The 12,800-nt window shown below is 39.5% G+C and overlaps 1 long non-coding RNA gene across 1 annotated transcript in view; it reads left to right on the top strand.

Moving 5' to 3' along the window:
- Window positions 1-12,571: 12,571 nt before the first annotated feature.
- Window positions 12,572-12,800, top strand: part of LOC115304734 — a 159,217-nt gene continuing 158,988 nt past the window's right edge. The window contains exon 1 of the long non-coding RNA XR_003914588.1: window positions 12,572-12,642. This is a non-coding gene — a long non-coding RNA (uncharacterized LOC115304734). The remainder of the gene's footprint in view (window positions 12,643-12,800) is intronic.

Consider the following 12,800-nt stretch of genomic DNA (forward strand, 5'->3'; position numbering starts at 1 on the left):
ACCTTTTCAGTGAGGCTCTTCCTTGTCCTTAGAATTTTATTTAGCACTTCCCTAAACACTCTTATCATCCCTTTAAATTTTCTCCTTAGCCCTTCTCTAACATAGTATAGTATCAATTCATTTATCTTTTTTTTCTCCCCAAGTAGAATATTAGCTGTACGAGGGCCCTGAGCTTGGTCAGTTTTGTTTACTGCTCTATCTCTAGAGCCCAAAATTTAGTTCCTAGCAAATGGAGACATTCAACAGATATATGTTGAATAAATGAATAATTCACGGTTGATTTTGGCTCGTGTTCTATATTTATGGTTACAGAAAGTATAAATAATGCACATTATTTTCTTCTTGAATTCCATATAGGCAGCTTTGGGGTTAAAGTCAAATTCTTACTAAATTATTTTTTTCATTCCCACTCTCTCTGAAGTATTTGTTTAATTAACTACTACAAATCTTTTGAATTTATTTATCCAACTTTTATTTAACACCAAACTATTTGCAGGTCACTGGATGAGGCTCTTAAGAGACATGATCCACCTTAAAAAAAAAGGTTTATTGATTTTTGAGAGAGAGAGAGGGAGGGAGGGAGAGAGAGACAGAGCCAGAGCATGAGTGGGGGAGGGGCACAGAGAGAGGGAGACCCAGAATCTGAAGCAGGCTCCAGGCTCTGAGCTGTCAGCACAGAGCCCTATGCGGGGCTCATACTTACCAATTGTGAAATCATGACCTGAGCTGAAGTTGGATGCTTAACCAACTGAGCCACCCAGACGCCCCTTGATCCACCTTTTTGAGGATACTTCCAATTCAGTTAGTAAGGCAAAACTGTAAGTAATCCACCTAGAAGGGCTATTTTCAAATAGCTGTTTAAGAGGGATTGGGGCAGCATCTGGGTGACTCGGTTATGTGTCCAATTTTGGCTCACATCATGATCTGTCAGCTCATGAGTTCGAGCCCCACATCAGGCTCTGTGCTGACAGCTCAGGGCCTGGAACCTGCTTTGGATTCTGTGTCTCCGTCTCCTCTGCTCTTCCCTCACTCATCATCTGTCTCTCTCTTCCTCTCTCAAAAGTAAGTAAACGTTGAAAAAACTTAAAAAAAAAAAAGGGATTCATAGAATACTTAGATTTTTTTCAGGAAAATATGCTCTCATCCCATCCACTGGTTATAAGTTGGGGTATATGACTTGATTTTAAGAAAAAAAAAGGTTTTCCAAGTTAGTTAATTAATCCACACAACCATCAATTAAGAACCATTGCCTTAGAGGCACCTAGGTGGCTCAGTCGATCAAGCACCTGGCTCTTCACTTCTGCTTGCGTCATGATCTCAGAGTTCTGGAGTCCCAGCCCCTTGTCAGGCTGTGAGCTGACAGCGTGGAGCCTGCTCGGGATTTTCTGTTTCCCTCTCTCTGCCCCTCCCCTGCTTGTGTAGTCTGTTTCTCTTTCACTCTCTAAATAAACAAATGAACTTAAATTGATTTAATAGCCATGTGTGTATGCATTGTACTTACAAACATACATATGTACAGACAAACATGCCTTTCACCTGATTTATCAAGGCCTGCCTGCTACCGACTCACTGTAATTGAAGGTTTCCTAACTGAAAGAAACATTCCCAATCTATCAACCTTTGGTAACAATCTGTATTAATATTAAAAATAGACATATTTAATTATACTTACTTCCTCCTTATGAGACAGGATGTTCTGGTTGCTTGTTTGTTTTGATTTTTTAGTTTGTCAACAAGTAAAGCTGCTGCTTCATCTGCAGCAGTGTCTGGCTTTTTGAGCATTTGCTGTGGCCAGACTGCCCTTTTGCTGTCTGTACTTCCCACCAGGAATGCATGCCTGTCACAGCTTGGACTGCTCTTGTGCCTTCTATCTGCTATGGCCACCTCAAGTAAAAACCATATCAGTGCACACTGCAGACTAATTTTCTCAATCTGTTGCATGCCGCCCTGCACATGCCCCCTTTGAAAGTTTTACTTGTGTCCAACTTTGGTGGAAATTTCCAAGACTCTCTTTTCGATTAGTTGCCTATTAGTCAACAAAATATAAACCTCTGATTTTTTTTTCTCTTCCTTCATCTTTATATTTAGGTAAAGCTGGACATGTAGACCATGCACTATAAACAGTTTGATATCATTATCATTTTGAACTTAGCCATCAAATTCTTTGGTTTTCCTCAGTGCATTCTTTTGTGAATTCTGCTTTCCTTTTTCTAAATATTTCAAAAGAATGGGACAATTAAAAATACTTGCCCTTGAAATGAAAAGCATCGTGAGTCTCAGTTTGGGAATGGGGTTTATCTCTGGGTTCTATGAGCTAGATGCACACTAATTTACAGTGCTGGAACCAAATGGGTTGAAAATCCTTGTTTTCCCACCAGATGGGTTATTTTAAAATATCACAAAACTTCTGAGGTTATTTACATTACAAATGTGCTTCTTCGCACACATCAAGAATTGAGTACCATGTTTTGACAGTAACTCCTTTATGAAATTATATGTTGCGCAAGTAGAGTAAAATTCAAGTCATTCTCAAGGGAGCAGGCTTATGAATCTGGATGAGGTCACACCTCTTTAAAGATGCAGTTTGATAATCCGACATCAAAACAAAGGAATTCTGTTAATCCTCTCACAAAAGTGCAAATTGCTAATCAGATCCCTGGGCTGGGCTGGCAGCTTGGTAAACAATGAGCTTGGCAGAAGAGCAACTTTGGGCGGATAGATAGCTGAGAAGCTTGGGGTACCAACTTTGCCCCTGTGTTAGCCCAGTTGGGCCTGTTGTTTCGAAACAATTATGTTTGTCAATGGAGGTGGTTCTTGCGATTATTGTGTTCTTGTGCTTTTCTCCTTCCATGTTAATGGTGATGCAAATCAATCTTCCTGTCTTTCACTTCACTTTGCTGGTGTATAGGCTACTATGCCCCTATATTCTTTTCACTTGGGTGCATGTGTCTTTGAATTTTCATTACACATTCCTTTACAAGCCCAGAGGGTTTTCCTTCTTCCTTCCCACAAAGAGTGTGGTGGTATTTGAAAAAGGAAGAATAAATCGTAACCCAACTGGAAAAAAAAGGTCTTTTCCAGAAGGTGTAATAGTTAGGATATTTATTTATTTATAAGTGATAAAATCCAATTTGAGGTGGATTAAAAGAAAAAGCTGAAATATGTTGGGGGTAAGTAACCAAACTGGGGGAAGTCAGGAATGGCTTCCGAGGACTAGCCTAAGGAGAAGTTGGGAAGGCAGAGTCCTACTCTGTCAGGGTTTGATCTCTTTGCCTTATCTCTCTGTCAACTTTAGAAAGTGATTTTACTCTTTCTTGCTGCAACAGAGATTTCTCCATAGGGAAGGAATGCCTCCATGGATGACAGCTCAGGAATTTCCATCCTACATAAATAAAATATCTCAGGGAAGGACTTTGATTGGCTTTGCTTAGACCAGGTGCTTGTCCTGGGCTCATGACCTCTTTATATACATAATTTCTCATTTGTCAGAGTGTGGAAGGTGCTTTCTGCTTGGTTTACTCTGTCTTCTTCAGGTTTATTGAAATATGTAGCAGGCCTGGAAAATTACAAAATTTGATGACTGTCTTGGCAAGTGAAATTATTTTGCTCATCTCAGTGCCACCTTTCTAGCTCTCACTCTGTTTCACCCTCTTGGCATTTCCAACTTTCACCCAAACATGACTAAGAATTAACGTGAAAGTGAGAAATACAACTTCTTCATTTTAGAAGGGGCTTCTTGTTAAGAGAGTGCACTGCTTAGAATACTTCCAGCTAGTTGTGTGTCTTCTATTAAGAGAGTGTTTGAACATTATTTGGGTGTAATGTGTGTGTTGAGAAGGAGTAAAAATTATAGTTTTGGTTGTGGTGTTGTCTTCCATGGCAAGAGCAGTATGCTTTTGCTGCAGTACAGTTTGGACTGCGGTTAGCATATTGATTTTCAGTCAGATGAATGATACAGAACAAATCTACATCTGTAAGAGGAGAAATGCTTCAAATGGAGAGATTTGAGGTAGAGGCTCCCTGGTGGGGCCCTGCTACCCACAGCCATAGCTTTCTGAATAAGAGCACTGTCTTTTTAAAAGCAATAGGGGGTGAGGATTGAGGGAGTGCTCACAGCGGTAAGTATAACACAGCTGTGCTCTGTTTATGCTTCGGCTACAATAAAAAAGCTATAAAATGTGAGATGTCATAGCTCCACTTTGCTTTATTTATACTATTTCCTCTGAGCTCTGTCACACTGCACATTCATCTGCTAAGTTGCAGCAAGAATGGAGATTAAAATATCACAGCTCAAAATAGGAGTCAAGCGGAAGGAGATTCATCATAGCCCTATTAAAAATATGTAAATATGGGAATGAAGTCATTTTAAAGCCATATAGCACTGTTCCTCCTTTATGAGTTGAGATCCCTTGAGCAAGTGGTGGGCCATGCAAGGGACAGAGCCGGCACTTGCTCACCATTTCTTCCACCCATGGAAATCCTTTTAAGATTAAAGACTGTTTGAATTGCAAATTATGCATGTTTTCCTATAATCATGCCTAAATTAATAATGGCAGGAAATCTGATGTGAAACAAGGAAACAAAAGGTTTGGTAATTAAAGATTATATATTGTCCAGTTAATTAGAATTTATTAAAATTAACATATGAAATCTCCTTTTTGAACCCAGTTATGAATGACATTTGAGAAACCTCCAGAGGTATCCCCAGATAGGAAAAGTTTTGAGAAGGAAACTGAGACTTGGAGACATGGTCTAGCTTTCCAAAATCCAGTTACTCTAATGATAAAGCTAAGGCAGGAAGCTAGGATTCCTCCCTTAAACTCTAATGGCAAATGACTTCACATTCTTTTATTTCTAGTCCTGACAAAAATTCGCTGTGTGCTATCTATATGGTGTGCTTAGGAGAGTAAGGGATGGACTTTTTAGATGGGTAAATCTACAATGGTATTTATTAACATGGCTTTTATGCTCTCTTCTCTGTGGTGCTGAACACACAGAATGTTTTGGGCTCCTTATTGTCCGCATGTGCCATCATAGTAATAACAAACACCAGCATTTACTAAGCACTTACTAGGTACCAGGAAGGGTCCTCTGTGTTTGCTTTGTATTCATTATTTCACTCCTCACAACAACCCTTTGCAGTAGGTATTATTCCTCACATCTTGTAGACGAGGAAACTGAGGCAAGGACCACACAGCTGACGAGTGAGAACAGGAATTTAGACCAAGCAGGCTGGTTGAATTCAGAGCTGGCACTCTCAGCCACCACAGCCTTTCCAGAAGGATTAAAAACCACGAGGAAGAGCTGGTCCCAAGCTGACAAGATGTCACAAGCTGAGACAGCCTGCGGTCCAGGCACCATTTTGTTATTACCCTAGCAAATGAATTCTCCTCGCCTATAGAATGCAGTGAGGAAATGATCATGTTCTTTATAGTTTCGCTTCGTGTGCATGTCTGTACTACTGCCTCATAAAAACAAAGTTTTTGAGGAAAAACTTTTTTCCGCAGTCTTATTTGACTTTCATTTTAGAAATGGCTATGGTGAACATTTCTAATATGCAGTGAATCTGGAATTTGTTTTCTTTTTTGAAAATCTTTTTTAAAGTTTATTATTTTGAGAGAGAGTGTGTGAACAAGAGTGTGTACAGGGAGACACAGAGAGAGGAGGAGAGAAAATCCCAAGCAGGCTCCATGCTGTCAGCAGAGTCTGACATGGGGCTTGATCCCACAAACCATGAGATCATGACCTGAGCCAAAATCAAGAGTCAGACTCTCAACCAACTGAGGCACCTAGGCACCCATTATCTTTTTTTTTTTTCCTGAGGTAGGCTTCATGCCTAATGTGGGGCTTAAACTCATGACCCTGAGATCAAGAGTTGTTTGCTCTACCAACTGAGCCAGCCAGGCACCCCTGGAATTTATTTTGTCCTGTACTTTTCACTGTGTTTTAATTGAATTCTTTTGGCTACAAATGATAGGAGTATCATAGTTAGCTGAAGACGTTCTAGCTGTGTGATCTGGAACATATTTCTTAATCTCTGGTGACAGTTTTCTTGTCTGTAAAATGGGTATAATAAAGGTCTATAACCAGAGACTTGTTTTGAGGATTAAACTAGGTATTATATGGAAAGCATTTAGCATGGTGCCTGTTCATAGTCACTACAACATAATATCAGTATTTTATTATGATTAGTATGGATCACTGCCCCCCCCCCACCCTCCATCTCATTGAAAAATCTCTGTCTCTCCTCCTCATGCTACCAGTTCTTTTATTGTGATTGGCCGATCAGTTAACTTTTTTGTGCCTGCATTCATGTACTGAAAAGGTTATGGTACTATTAGAAGATACTGTCTACTTGAAGTAGAAATGTTAGAGCAGGTGGGACTTTGGAAATTGTTTAGGTTAGTCCTTTAATGTGATGCATATAATACCCTGAAAGAATTAGTAGCTTATCCAAGAACACTCAGCTACATGGTAGAGAATGAAGGTAAAACCTATGTAGTTTCCTACATAATACTGATACCTATGGAACTATTAAATAGAACATGTGAACATTCTTGACATTTGTGGAAGGAACCACAACACATGTCTTAATGGCTTACATTAGGCAAATTGCTATAGTATATAAGATTTATAGCAACTTAAGATTTTAGATCATGTATATTTTTGGCAGGTGTCACAAGAGGACACTAGAAAATATGCTTTAGGCTGGCAAGGGAGCACAAGTGGTTATCTTTCATATTGATTCTTAAGAAATTGATGTTCTTAATTTTTTTTTCAATGTTGAGGGTGGTAGCATGTGATTTTCAATGGTATGGGAAATGGACCTGATATACTTAAAGAATGTATAAAAGTATAAAGAAAAAATTATTTTTATAGTGATTTGGGTAATTTACATAGAGAAATAGTCTGATAAAACATTATAATAATTTTTGAGATGCATCTAATTGATTCCTAATTTATCCACTTATATTCTAATATGCAAAGAAAATGGAGCTGTTTCCATTATGCATTCTTGTTCTGGAGTCCCTACCCTATTGGGCAGATTGAAAGGTATTAAAAATAAATGCAAGATAGCACAAAATAACTCAGTGTCTTCACTATCAAATCATATCTTGCCATCTTGTATCTCTATTTCCCTGTCCAGGCCCAGGACTAGGCTGGGGTGAGAGAGGTATTTTGGGTGTAAAATGTTAGGAGACTTCCCTGTCTGGTGGCAAGCTTGCACTTACATGACCTTGAGGGGGATGGCTCTTTACATTTTGTGCCCTCCCAGGTGCCTTACATTCCTCACTTTCCTGCTGCCCCTCACCTGTCCACACTAACAGAACCATCTTGAGGGACCTCTGTATCATTGTGGCTTGCACGGAGTGTGGAGCACCATATTTAAGGCTGCTGGTCCTGGGGTTGTCCTCTGTATCCTTCCTGGCACCTTCCCTCTGACACTGTCTCTATCAGTAGAGGCCTCTGTTCTTGATGGTGTAGTTGACCCCATGTGGATTTTGAGCTGGAGCAGCTGATACTGACCTACCATTACCTTGAACTCAAAGTCTTTCTTCCTTTTCTCATCCCAGGATTTTCTCAGTCTTCCTCTGTCATGCTTGAGCGTGTGTGTGTGTGTGTGTGCATGTACGCGTGTGTGCATGCATGTGGATGTTGGGAATTGAGAAGATGGAACAGAACACAGAAATTGTCAGGTTCTATGCACATGCACACAACTATGACAGCCAATTTTAACTCAGTCTGCCTGGGAACCTTCCTTCCCCGGTGTTTTATTTTTCCTTCACCAGGTTAGATGGGTACAAGACTTACAATAGGGATTCTGTGAGAGGCCTCTGACCTCCTCCATCCTCTCCCCAACAAGTGATGTCCATGAAAGAGAACTGTCAGCCCATTGGCCCTTGAATTTTTATTATCCAGCTGACATTCTCCTGCCCCACCTCCTTATAGGTTAACAAGATGTGCAGAAAACCTGGCCCCTGTCTCTGAGCTCTGCATCTCTTCTTTCCCTAGTCTTTTTCCCCCTTCCTCCCTAAGTATATGAGAGTTCGTTCCTGTATTGGCCCTGTCTGTTAGGATCCACATTTTGCTTTTGTTTTCTCACAGGGAGTGTTTTGGAAAACTTTAAACGACGTTTAACTCTCAAATTCTGTCATCCAAGATTGTTGTCTCACTAAGTAAGCCAATTAATATCCTCTTTGTTCTAGATAGTAGCTGACCTCCCAGCTTGCTTTCTGGAGTCTTCAAAGGGCCAGACCTCCAGGAGCTCATAATTGAGACGGAGAGTATATGAGGGTCAGGAGGGATTATCATCACAGCATAGCATGTCATATGTAAAATGTTTGGGCTAGCAGATTCCTTACCTCCCAGACTAGTTGCTACTCTTAAGTTAGGATACTCTCTCTCTCCATTATGTATATATACTGTCTGTCCTACCCTACAGAAGGAAGTAGATCCAGGGTTAGCTCTCCTCAAGAGGAACTATTCATTCATAGTCTCTTATCGACTCTAGGAGTTCGGGATGTATACACTTCTTGAATTTCCCCCCTATATTCTGCTTATGGAGGACTCAGACATGTAATCTCATGCAATTTTATTACAATATGGTCAATGGTCAATGTTATTATATGGTTAGGAACAGTATTTTATGGGAAGGGGTGCCTAATTTTGCCTAAAATTGACAAAGAGGGCGTCCCAGAGGAGTGAAGCCAAGTTAAGGATTAAAGATTAATTATAGTCAGATGCCTGGGTGGCTCAGTCAGTTAAGTGTTCAATTTGGCTCAGGTCATGATCACATGATTTGTGAATTCAAGCTCTGCTTAGGCTCTCTGCTCTTAGCACAGAGCCTGCTTTGGATCCTCTGCAACCCTCTCTTTCTGCCCCCCCCCCCCCGCCCCTTGCACGCATTCTCTCTCTCTCTCTCTCTCTCTCTCTCTCTCTCTCAAAAATAAACATTAAACAAGTTTTAAAAATGGGCGTGAGTGGCTCAGTTGGTTAAGTGTCCAACTTCAGCTCAAGTCATGCTCTCACAGTTTGTGAGTTTGAACCCCGTGTCAGGCTCTGTACTGACAGCTCAGAGCCGGGAGCCTGCTTCAGATTCTGTGTCTCCCTCTCTCTCTGCTCTGACCCCACTTTCACTCTGCTTCTCTCTCAAAAACAAATAAACATTAAAAAAATTAAAAAAACTAGTCTTTTATGAATAAAATGGGAAGTATATGTTTGAAAGAGCAAAGCTCAGTGAAGAGCAGGACCTTGTCTGTCATACTGACCATTGTGCCCCTATCACTAGCACAGAACTTGGCATATTGTAGACACTTAAATATTTGGTGTCTAAGTAGATGAATGACTTTATCTTGAGGGCCATCAAAATTGGTTATTTTGAGTAGATTTGTGTTTTATTTGAAATAATATGGCAGCATCGTCGTAATGAATGAAAAGAGAATGAGACGGGCAGCTGTTGCAGTATGTTCTATGAAGACTCTCAGGAGATTCCTTTTAAGTGACCTCCAACCTCTTTCTAGATACATGGAGAGTCTGTCATTCTGTGCTGAACATACGATTGTTTCCCATATGTGCCTCAAGAATGTGTGAGCACTGCCTGTTCCCACCCCTCAAGAAGGCTCAAGGAAATCAAGAGAGAATTCACTGCATATTTAAGTTACTTTCTTAACACCTTCCATATAGCAGACAGAGAGTTGAAGTTTCCAAATGATCTGTTTTATAGGGAATAAAAACATTCTTGTCTTAAGTCCATACTTAGTCTTAGCTAAGATGATAAAATTGTGTAAACTAAGTGGCTTATAAACAACAGAAATTTATTTCTCACAGTTATGGTGACTGGGAAGCCCATAATCAAGGCACCAGCACATTGTGTCTGGATAGAGCCCATTTTCTAGATGGCCATCTTTTTGCAGCCATCTCACATGGTAGGAAGGAGTAGGAAATTCTGTGGGTCTCTTTCATAAGAGCAGGAATCCCATGCATAAGGGCTCCACCCTCATGAACTATGTACTTCTTGAAGGCTCCTCCTCCTAATACCATTACATTGGGCATTAGGTTTTAACATAGGAATTTTGGAGGACACAGACATTCAGTCCATAGCTTATGGCATAGTGTCTTGTCTGTATTTCTTGTTCAGAGTGGGCCTACGAATTTTCAGTATTGGCTATGGTAACCTAGGGCCTACATGGTGAATGAATCCCAGCACATAAGTGACACCTGCTTTCAGAGTGAAATTCTGAACAGAGGTCAGTCAAACATATGCAGTTTTGTTCTTATGTATATTACTTTGCTATTGGTGTGTGTCAAATTATCAAAAACTTAGTGGCTTAAAACAATGACCTTTCTAGTTCAGAGTTCTACAGGTCAGGACTCTAGCATAGCATGGCTTTCTCTGCTCAGAGAACTACAGGCTGAAATCAAGGTTAGCCTGGCTGAGTTCTCATTATCTGAACCTTCTTGCGGAGAAAGAAATTTGCTTCCAAATGCATTCTTGTTGGTAGAACTTAGGTCTTTGTGGTTGTAGAACTATTTCCTTGCTGGCTATCAAAGGCGGTCCATAGCTCCCTAGAGGCTCTGTAAGTGCTCACCTCCATCCTGAAGCCAGTGATGGTGTGTCAGATCTTCCTTACCCGTCTTCTTTTGTTTTTGCCCTTTAGATCAAGATTTGAAAGGCTAGGTCCACCCAGGTAAACCCCCTGTTTTAAAGTCTACTGTGTTATATAATATAACCTATTCATTAGAGTTAAATCCATCATATTCACATATCTAGGGAGTAGAGCATGTTCTCCAACTGGGAAGATTTGGGAGAGGCATCTTAAATTCTGCCTACTGTACTTGTATTTATAAGATAAAAAAAAAGAAAAACAACTACCAACAACAAGATTGTGAACAGCCTCATTCAAAATGTAATCTAAGCACTTAGTAAAGGCACAACTAAAAGTGTGATTTCATTAATATTTTGTTTGAAAACTGGCACATCTTTTAATGAAGTTAGTTTTCTAATATCTGACCTTGACAGATAAACTACTACTAATCTTTAGAAATTTTGCTTGTTTGTGATTTATTCACTTCTGAATATTACTACCATTGATATTACCAAAACAAAACAAAACAACAAAACATGCTTCTGTATTTATTACTGGGAATGTGGCTGTGGGGATGGTTTTTATTTGTTTGTGGAAGGAAAAAATAAAACAATGCCATATAACCTATACATAAACACTATCACTTCAAAGTGATTTTTAATAGTGAGAGTTCTGTTAAAACTGAATGGTAAAGTAAAATATCTTTCAAAGTTTGGGGAATTTCTAGATTTAAATAAGGAAGGTATAAGAGTTTAACCAACTGTACGATTAGTCAATTACAACCTCGGTCAACTACAAACACATTTCTCTGCATATTCCTCACTTTTGACACCAACTCCAAATTTGAGGCGTTTCTAAAACTACCTTCAGGTTTGACAATTTGCTAGAAGCATTCACTAAAATCGATGATACTCAAGATTGTAGTTTATTATAGGGAAAGGCTACAAATTAAAATCAGCCAGGGGAAAAAGTATATAAAGTCCAGTCTGAAGCTGGTAAGCATAAGCTAAGGCTCTATCTGAGTTTGAGACCTGAAGAACCAACCACAGAACTTTCATTGACCTCTCCTGATACAGTCAGGAGGCATTACTTTCCCAGGATCAATGTGACAACATGCATTGTCAAGTCAGCAAGCTCACTTGAGACTTTGGAGTCCAGAATTTTTAATGGGATGTGGTTGCATACTGCCCAAGTTGTTGACCTTTAGTCTCCAGTCCTTCCTGGATGTCCCTGTTGGGTTGATACCTTTGGTCTCTAGTTCCTTCTAGAGGCAAAACTGGTATTGCATGACCTGAAGCCCTCATCCAAAATCACACTGCTTGAGTGTTCTATGGCTAAAGCCCTCAGGCAAGCAAAGACATTCCTGCCAGATATGACATGTGGAGAGCCTACAGATCACTCTTAAAAGCCTAAGACAAAGCCATATCTTTCTTTGAATAAGGTTAATTCTTCACTACACAGAAAAGGAGGGAGGGAAGGAATAATGAATGCAAATAGTAGTTATCATTTATTGGGAGCATCCAATGTGTCAGGCAGTATACTGTGCATTGTTTCCTTTGATTCTTTGAACATTATTGGAAAGATGTGTTACTTATTTTTATTTTCAAGACAAGCTGAGATTTGCAGGTAAGAAATTTATCTGAGACCATGTAAGTAAGACAATGGTGGAACCATGATTTAAACTTACATCAGTCTAACTCGGAGGTACATGATCTCAAACACTTTGCTCTATTGCCTTCACCATAACTGAAGGACAATAAGAATATATAGTAAGAATTTAAAAGCAATTATTCTTGAGAATGGTTTTCAGAATATTCATTCAAATGTATAAGAACATGCACTGCTATTTTAACAATGTAGGATACAGAGGAAGAAGATTAGTATATTGAATGGTTATGTCATTGAATTCATACACTCCAGTCAGCACTTTATCATTTAATTAATTCAAACACATTTATGGGGTATGCATTTTATCTCAGGTGCTGTGCTGGACACTGGTGACCCAAAGATGATGATAAATATGTTCCTGTCCACAAGGAGCTAGCGATCCACTGGGGTATGTAAACTGTTTCTTTTATTATTATTTTTTATACAATTTATTTTTTTAACATATGCAATTATTTTCCATCATTTACAATACAGTAGTTTCAATGATACTCCAAACAGAAAAGCAAAGTAAAAAATCAAAACCCCCACTTCTATTTCATGTAATTA

This window comes from Suricata suricatta, chromosome 10 (genome assembly GCF_006229205.1).
Source record: "Suricata suricatta isolate VVHF042 chromosome 10, meerkat_22Aug2017_6uvM2_HiC, whole genome shotgun sequence".
Taxonomy (NCBI): Eukaryota; Metazoa; Chordata; class Mammalia; order Carnivora; family Herpestidae; genus Suricata; species Suricata suricatta.